The sequence below is a fragment of the Priapulus caudatus genome, unplaced genomic scaffold, assembly GCF_000485595.1.
Source record: "Priapulus caudatus unplaced genomic scaffold, Priapulus_caudatus-5.0.1 Scaffold1519, whole genome shotgun sequence".
In the NCBI taxonomy this organism is placed as follows: domain Eukaryota; kingdom Metazoa; phylum Priapulida; class Priapulimorpha; order Priapulimorphida; family Priapulidae; genus Priapulus; species Priapulus caudatus.
The window spans coordinates 21,946-29,450 of record NW_014578580.1 but is presented as its reverse complement, the minus strand read 5'-3'; the positions used below and the strand labels follow the sequence as shown (position 1 = coordinate 29,450).

At 44.6% G+C, this 7,505-nt stretch overlaps 1 long non-coding RNA gene across 1 annotated transcript; it reads left to right on the top strand.

Annotated features, from left to right (window-relative positions):
- The first annotated feature begins 1,623 nt into the window (after positions 1-1,623).
- Positions 1,624-3,738, top strand: LOC106816887. Its single transcript, XR_001394951.1, has 2 exons — positions 1,624-1,708; positions 2,094-3,738. It is a non-coding gene; the product is annotated as an uncharacterized LOC106816887 (long non-coding RNA).
- Positions 3,739-7,505: the final 3,767 nt, after the last annotated feature.

Below are 7,505 nucleotides of genomic sequence, written 5' to 3'. Positions count from 1 at the left end.
GCCAAAAAATGGAGGAGAAAAAAATGGGGAAAAAAACATGGAAAATTAAGAACCTACTTTAAAATCTTAGCCTAAAACAGGTTCTTATGTAAAGGGGTCTAAATGGGAAATTTTAGCCTAACATGTTCTTAAAATCTATGTTCTTATACGCGGGTTTTTACTGTATTGTCTGCATCTTTTTAGTTTTACGTGAATGTGAAGTGATGTAATCGAGAAGAACATTAGAATAAACAAAAGATAAATAATATCTCTGATCACTCGCATCATTTATCGTAAGGCAGCCACAGTGAGCATTGGTGTGTGTGTGTGCGTGCATGCGTCCGTGCGTGTGCGTTTGGGTGCACACGTGCGCGTGGGTGCGTGCGAGCGTGCGTGTATGTGCGCGCCTTTGTGTGTGCGCTTGCAAACGTTTAAATTTCTTCGGTGAACGTGCCGGTGTGCGTGCATACGTGTTTGCGTGCGCGTGCGTGTATGTGTGAGCATTCAGTGAGTATAGAATTGCTTTCGCGATAACTATCATTGCCTTAAGCCGAGCGCACACGTGGCGATTTTAATCGCCTCGTGTGCGAGACCCAGCAACAATTCAACGATCCGTCAGACAATGCAACGACAGTGAAGCGCACACGTAGCGATTGTTCAGCGACTCGGCAACAAATATCATTTTGATATTACAGCAACGAGTTTCTTGGCGTCAAAATCGCCATCACCATGCAGCGCATACGTGGCGATCTCTCGGCGATTCTGTCGTCGGCAACAAAATCGCCAGTAGGCCTACTAGCGATAAAAATTGCCACGTGTGTGCCCGGCTTCAGCACAGTCAACATCAGTTTTTTAATGGCAGTGTCTAAACGACCAGATCCGGTTTCGGAGTCCTGAAAACTAAACAACCGGCTCTCTTCTCTGATTGGTCAGTTTCCGAACATAACAGAACAAATACATTTTTTAATGCAAAACATAAAGAAATATATTTAATTCCGAACATAAACAAAGTTACAGAACAAATAAATGAATACAGAACAAATAAATGCAGAAACAAATCAAATACAAAGAAATACACAAAGCAGAGGAGAGTAAAATAAAAACATTTTATGGGGTTCGAACACGGTACCTTATTATCACGAACCGAACGCTCTACCGCTGACGCACTTAGAACTACTTGGAAGTTGAGTATATAGACCCTAACCCTAACCCTAACCTTAACCCTAATCCTAACCCTAACCATATCCCTAATTCTAAAATAAAATAAAATTAGCCAAAAATAATAAAAAATAAAATAAATAAGTAACAAAATTAGCCAATCAGAGAAGAGAGCCGGTTGTTTAGTTTTCAGTACTCCGAAACCAGAGCCGGTTGTTTAAATACTTCTTTTTTTAACTAACAAGTGCCTGAACTATCCTGTCACATGCATCGCAGCAAAGGCCACACACCGCACCGCTAACTCAGTCTCAGGCATGTGCCAAAGCCTCAAATGGATTTTATTACACATGCCACGATCCAATACACACACATCACATGATCACTGAAAATTGTGACGTGAACTGTAGATGCTGCCATCACACTAATAACAATTTGTGTGTTAGACAAATATAGAATTTCTTTGATATAACTATCATAGCCTTTGGTCGGGTGAGGCTGGTCGACACCGACGACGACCTGTGGAAGATCACCTACGAGAGAGACCTTCTCGCATTCCGCGCCATCGTCACGGGTCAGTGCGAGGTCAGAGGTCATTGTGAGGTCAGGGGTCGGTGATGTCACGGGTCATTGTGAGGTCAGGTGGTCGAAGATGTCATGCGTTGTTGTGGTCATGGGTCAGTGATGTTACAGGTCATTATGAGGTCAGGGGTTGGTGATGTCACGGGTCATTGTGAGGTTAGGGGTTGGTGATGTCATGGGTCATTGTGAGGTCAAGTGGTTGGTGATGTCACGGGTCATTGTGAGGTCAGGGGCCGGTGATGTCAGCCTTCAGTTTGACGGCAGATTTTGATTATTTCACGAGTTTTTTTTTCGGTCACGGAGACGTTTCGTTGATGCTCTACACTCGCTTGCTACGCTCTACTATGCTCTACGCTACATTTGACGTTTTTTTTCAGCCCAAAATAAGGATCAAAAGAGCAAGGAAAACGCCAGAAAATGAGCGCAAGTGTGAGGCGAACGGGACTATCGACGATCAAAGGCTCGTCGATGGGTCTAGGACAGCTTATATCAGTGATCGTGAAGACAGCCTAGACAAACAATCGTGGCTATGTGTGGGAAATTGCATCGACGTCCGTTGGCTGGGTGTTCGCGTGAAATCCTCTGGTCTGTGCCAATATCTCTCAGGAACGAATGGAGATGTCGTGTCAAAACGGTGATACTTGCGTTGTCTTTGTGTTGTCAACTTGTCCGGTGACGTCGCCGCCGCTGCTGGAATGCGAGAATGTCGAGATGTATGTATTCGCGGTTGTTGTGCGCATACACAGACGGGTCATGAACTACACACGTTGTACCCGATGCATTTATGGCTCCCGTCGGCAATAGATGGCGCCACGTGTCTACGCTTTCCTGGTTTATTACTTTTTTATGAATGCTAATGACAATCTACGGTTGTCACCTACACTAGGAATTGCAAACGGGAGAACTACGCCGTGCATGACATGACGCAATGCACTCAAGGTCATTCTCACTCGCAGAATATCCTTTTTTGCACTCCCCTGATATCGTTCTTTATTATTTTATTACCACTTTTTTTTATTTCCCTCGCAATATACATCTCCATGTTGCATCATGGAACTTTATGATGGAATTTATTATTATTTTTAATATTATTTATGGAACCTATTAGTTTCGCAACACTACAGTTGTGTTTACGGTTAGGTCACACTAGATTACATGACTGGAGAACATTCTTTGTAATCGAAAGTGAATAAATACAGGTTTTTGTATTTATTCGCTTATATGTCCATAAGCATGGTTGTGCTGGCGTTGGGATGTGATGTAGCCATAGAAATAATATAGTGGACTCTATTGCCTCTGTATATTTCTATGGATGTCACAAACGCTGTGACAGGAAGGGTACGATAGAGAGAGAGAAGAGGGAGAGAGAGCGAGAAAGAGAGGGAGAGAGAGAGCGAGGAGGAGGGGGGGGGGAGAGAGAGAGAGCTTAAGAGACTAATGAGAAAAGCGAGGTGTATGAGTCATGCGAGATTTGTTTGAATCGTGTGTTATACAGAATTAAGCAGATGTGGTAACTGTACTTTCAATATTTGTGTTTAGCACTCCCGGACAAGTTTAGGGGTACTGTGTATTGCTGCGGTGCATGGTCTTTATGGGCCTGGCCTGGCCTATTTGTGAACAGAAGGCAAAACTTCTGAATGTGAGCTTCATAAAAAGCTTGGAAACTTTGCAAGCTCTACTGGGACCGTATAATTGTAGGACCAATTGTATAATTTGTATTATATATAATTGAGTTCCCGTTAAAAAAGTCCAGTGCTTGCGTGGGACAATCTGGGAACGCAAAGTGTTTTTTGCGTGCGTGTACTTGGATGTATGTGAATATGATCGAGACTCGAGGTAAAAACTTTTACAGATTGTTAGAAATCAACGAAAAATATGTAATTGTATGCAAAATCACATTTATGTAAGATTATTTACATTTTTTATATAGTGCTGGCATAGATCAATCTTTATGCTCTAACTTTTGTAGGAATGGACACTGGTACGATATATGATTCTCAAATATAGATTTATTAACTGGAATTGTGTGTATCAATTGTATTTTTTCAAGTGTTTCGTCGTGGTGAAATCTAGAAGAGATCGTTTTAGTATGGGTTTCGGTTTCACAATACCAGCAGCTGATGAGGTGAGGGAAATAAATACTCATCGATTTGTCTGTGTGTGGCAGCACTGTACAGTGAGTGCTGACATTGTCTGAAGTTTCACGAATTGACGGATTTTTCGGTGAGTTTCACGTTTTGACGGATTTTTCCCATCTAGGAACACTCCCCGGGTATAGGAAATCGCCCTCTGAAAATTGCATGCATCAGATCGCTTGGGCGGTTTGGCCGGCCATAGGGTACGATACATACATACATACATACATACATACGAACTCAAATATAGATTAGATTGGATTCCCCCCCCCACCTTATCTCACCCACCTCAGAGAGCCACAGTCACCAACGTTAAAGCGTTAATTTCCGGCAAAACCGCGGCTTGGTTCGTAGTGGGAGTTTTTGCTACGAGCGCGAAACTGTCTCTCGCCGACTCTCACGCTCTCTCGTTCGCGTATTACTACTACGCTAAATCTCTCATCTATTACTAATTCGCTTTCGTCTGTGTATTCTATATTGCCAACATTTTCTTATATTTTATTTGCATTTCAAAAAATTCTCAAGGTTTCTCCACTTCGCGGACGTTAATTCGGATAGATAACTTTGCTGGTGTGAATAACGAATGAAGGTCACGTGCTTGTAAGCGTGGCGTGACCATGGAAATATGCTAGTAAGATCTCTATTTCTCTCTATTATGTCTCTATAGCCTCGTCTACACGACGAACCTTAACTCGAGTTAAGCGTCTACACGGGGCCTTAACTCGAGTTAGCTTAACCTCGCCAGTCGATCGAGGTTAATTAAGCTAACTCGAGTTACCTTAACTCGAGTTAAGGCCCCGTGTAGACGCTTAACTCGAGTTAGCGAACCGTACATAACTCCACGATAGGCGGCAACACTAGTACGATGTACGTACACACGCACGCACGCACGCACGTGTACTTGCACACGCACGCACACACTTATGCACGCACGCACGCACGTGTACTACAATGTTTTTGCTCGCCTGTCTCGTGCCAACAACGCGCAGAACATGTGCTGGAACATCATGCCAACCTGCAACGCAATGTCGAGGGATGCAATATTGCCTGACAATGGCTTCAAACTGTCGAATTTCGCCGTCTGTGACATTGCCCATGCGAAGCAATTCAAGAAGCGTCTGTAGATGTGGGTCACGCTGAGATCGAATGTACTGCTTCAATGACGTCACTTTGAAAGTCGTTGTGAGGTGATAACTGGTCCAGATTGGGGAACCGGACACTGGTGGGAGCTGTCGTGGATCACCAGATGCCAGCATTAAAACGCCACCCATGGGAACGGGATTGTCTCAGATATGACGCAGAATCAGATCCATGACTGCAAATGTTTTTGCAGTCACAAGTCCGATTTCCTCAATGATAAGGACGTCTATACGCTGGAGAGCAGCCAGGCGGATAGGACAACGAACAAGATAGAACAGACTTCTTTCTGCCATACTTGAGATACCTCTTGATATCTAAAACAGGCATGCCAAATAGCAAATGGATGTGTTCTCCACCAAGTCTTCTTGCTCGTTCTGATGTCATGGCAATTAATTGAGCATTGAGACCTCGCGACAAGGCATACGTTTGAGCAAGCAGTAAAATGTGCGTTTTGCCAAAACCGGGCGGACCAACCAACAGTGCTGATTTTACAAATGTTTTGTCTGCCTCGAACAACTGATCTATGGCCAGTTTACAGTCATGCAGAGCTGCTTTCTGCTCACGAACAGACAACTGCGACTGCCCTGGTGCTGCAACAATGCGCGGATTGTAATGCACGACCTGCTTCATCTTCAGTTGCTCACAGCTGGGGAAGTCTGGCATGAGGTGGTTCAGTTCATGAAACAAGGTCTCAACAGCTGCAGTTCGCCTTAACTGTTGCAACTGGGTAACTTCCTCTGTTGCATGTTCGACCATAGCGCGTTGCAAATACAAAGGCAGTGAGTCAAACACTAGCTCCCCTTGAAAGAGGAAACGCTGTAATCCATCGATCAAGGCCTGTATGAGCTTTGCGAAGCGACGCGTGCCAATAGCTAACCACTGCAATTGGTCATTCACATATCTCCTTGCAAGGCACCTAACATCTTCCTCTGTTGGCACTTCAGCACGTATGAGTCCAGAGGTGCGAAAAGCATCAATCATTGATGGAGCACTATATAGGTCGACCTCTGTGACAAAGTTGCCAAATGACAACATCAGGTGAATGAGAAACCTGGAAAATTGTGTTGGGGTGACCTGTGTAAAGACCACAACATTTCGTTTCGTCTTTGTTATATCAACGAAGCGTAGGTACATTGCGGAATATTCACCATCCTCTTCATGTGCATTGTGTTCGCACTGAAGATGCTGAAAGATTGCGTTGTACAGGTCCTGGGCATGTTCAGCTCTTACAATGTCAGGGTCGTCCTGCATAGCACGGAGGTACTGGCAAGCAGCGGCCACATATGCAGGCCGCAGTTTCACAAGCCGACACCCCCCATAAATCCACAAGCACACACCAAGATGTTCATCTGCAACATACTCCTGTCTATGTGTTCAGTGAAATGTAAACCATTTTGCATACACTTCAAGGTTGTCAAACAGAACCAACTCTGGAGGTCGAAGGGAAAAAGCCGTTGTCACATCTAGATAATACGTCCCTCGAGCATAATCTTGCATGGCCAGTGATTGACTTTCAGTAAACTGTCGCCAATGAGGTAGATGACGCCTTGCGGCGACAGGTATTCAGTTGACCTCCACCACCATCAATGAGTACAATTGTCTGGGCATGCTTGACAATAGCAGCTCTGTACTCTGGTGGCATCGTCGACACATTTGTGATGTCAGTTGGGTAAGTGACATAAGGCAGACCCGCACAAAACCAGATCATTTCAGTAAGAGCTATTTCCCTTGCCAGTGAGTTTCGATGCTGGTTAGATGATTTCATGGCTTGCCCCGTAATCTTGATGTTCATCGGTTCGTGCACTTCAGCATGCATCGTCTGCCGATCATGTTGTGATCGAGTGAATGTCACTTGAGGTTTCTCATCAACACCTGCAGCATATTTAGCCAAGTATGAGATCTGAAACTTCCTATCGCAAAACTGAACATTTGTGCATGCTTTCGTCGCAACAAACAAGCGAGGAACTGTTGGTATGAAATGCTCATGAATTTGTGCCGGATACTGCCATCTGCCACCACAGAATTCCTTAGCTGGTTTCCATTTGTCAGTCATTGGGTCAACATTACCAAGATCAAGATACTGAAGCCTTTGCAAAGTCTCGTCATCATACAGCGCCTCTCGTTCATCGAAGTGGTAGTGTAGGCTCGCATGATGACGCTGAACACGACAGATAAATGTAGCATCTGCAGCCCGTCGTTTCTGGCATCGAGACCCAGCTTTCACATAGCTGTGTGTTTGTAATTGACAAGCCAGTGAGTACAACCTGTAGTATTCCTCTGCGTTCAATACAAGTCCTTCGCGAAGCAATGTGTCCATATCAGTCATCGCAGAAGCAGAGAACATGTCCTTCAACGAACAGCGTATGCGCTGAAGTGACACATGCTCAGGTTCCGGAAACACTGCGATACCCCCGTGGATGTGTGGTCGATTTCCAAGCGCCCCAGTACTCTGAAATTTATTCCGCATCCACCCCCACTTGACATGTCCAAGAGGACGTTCAGGGCTGCACTCTA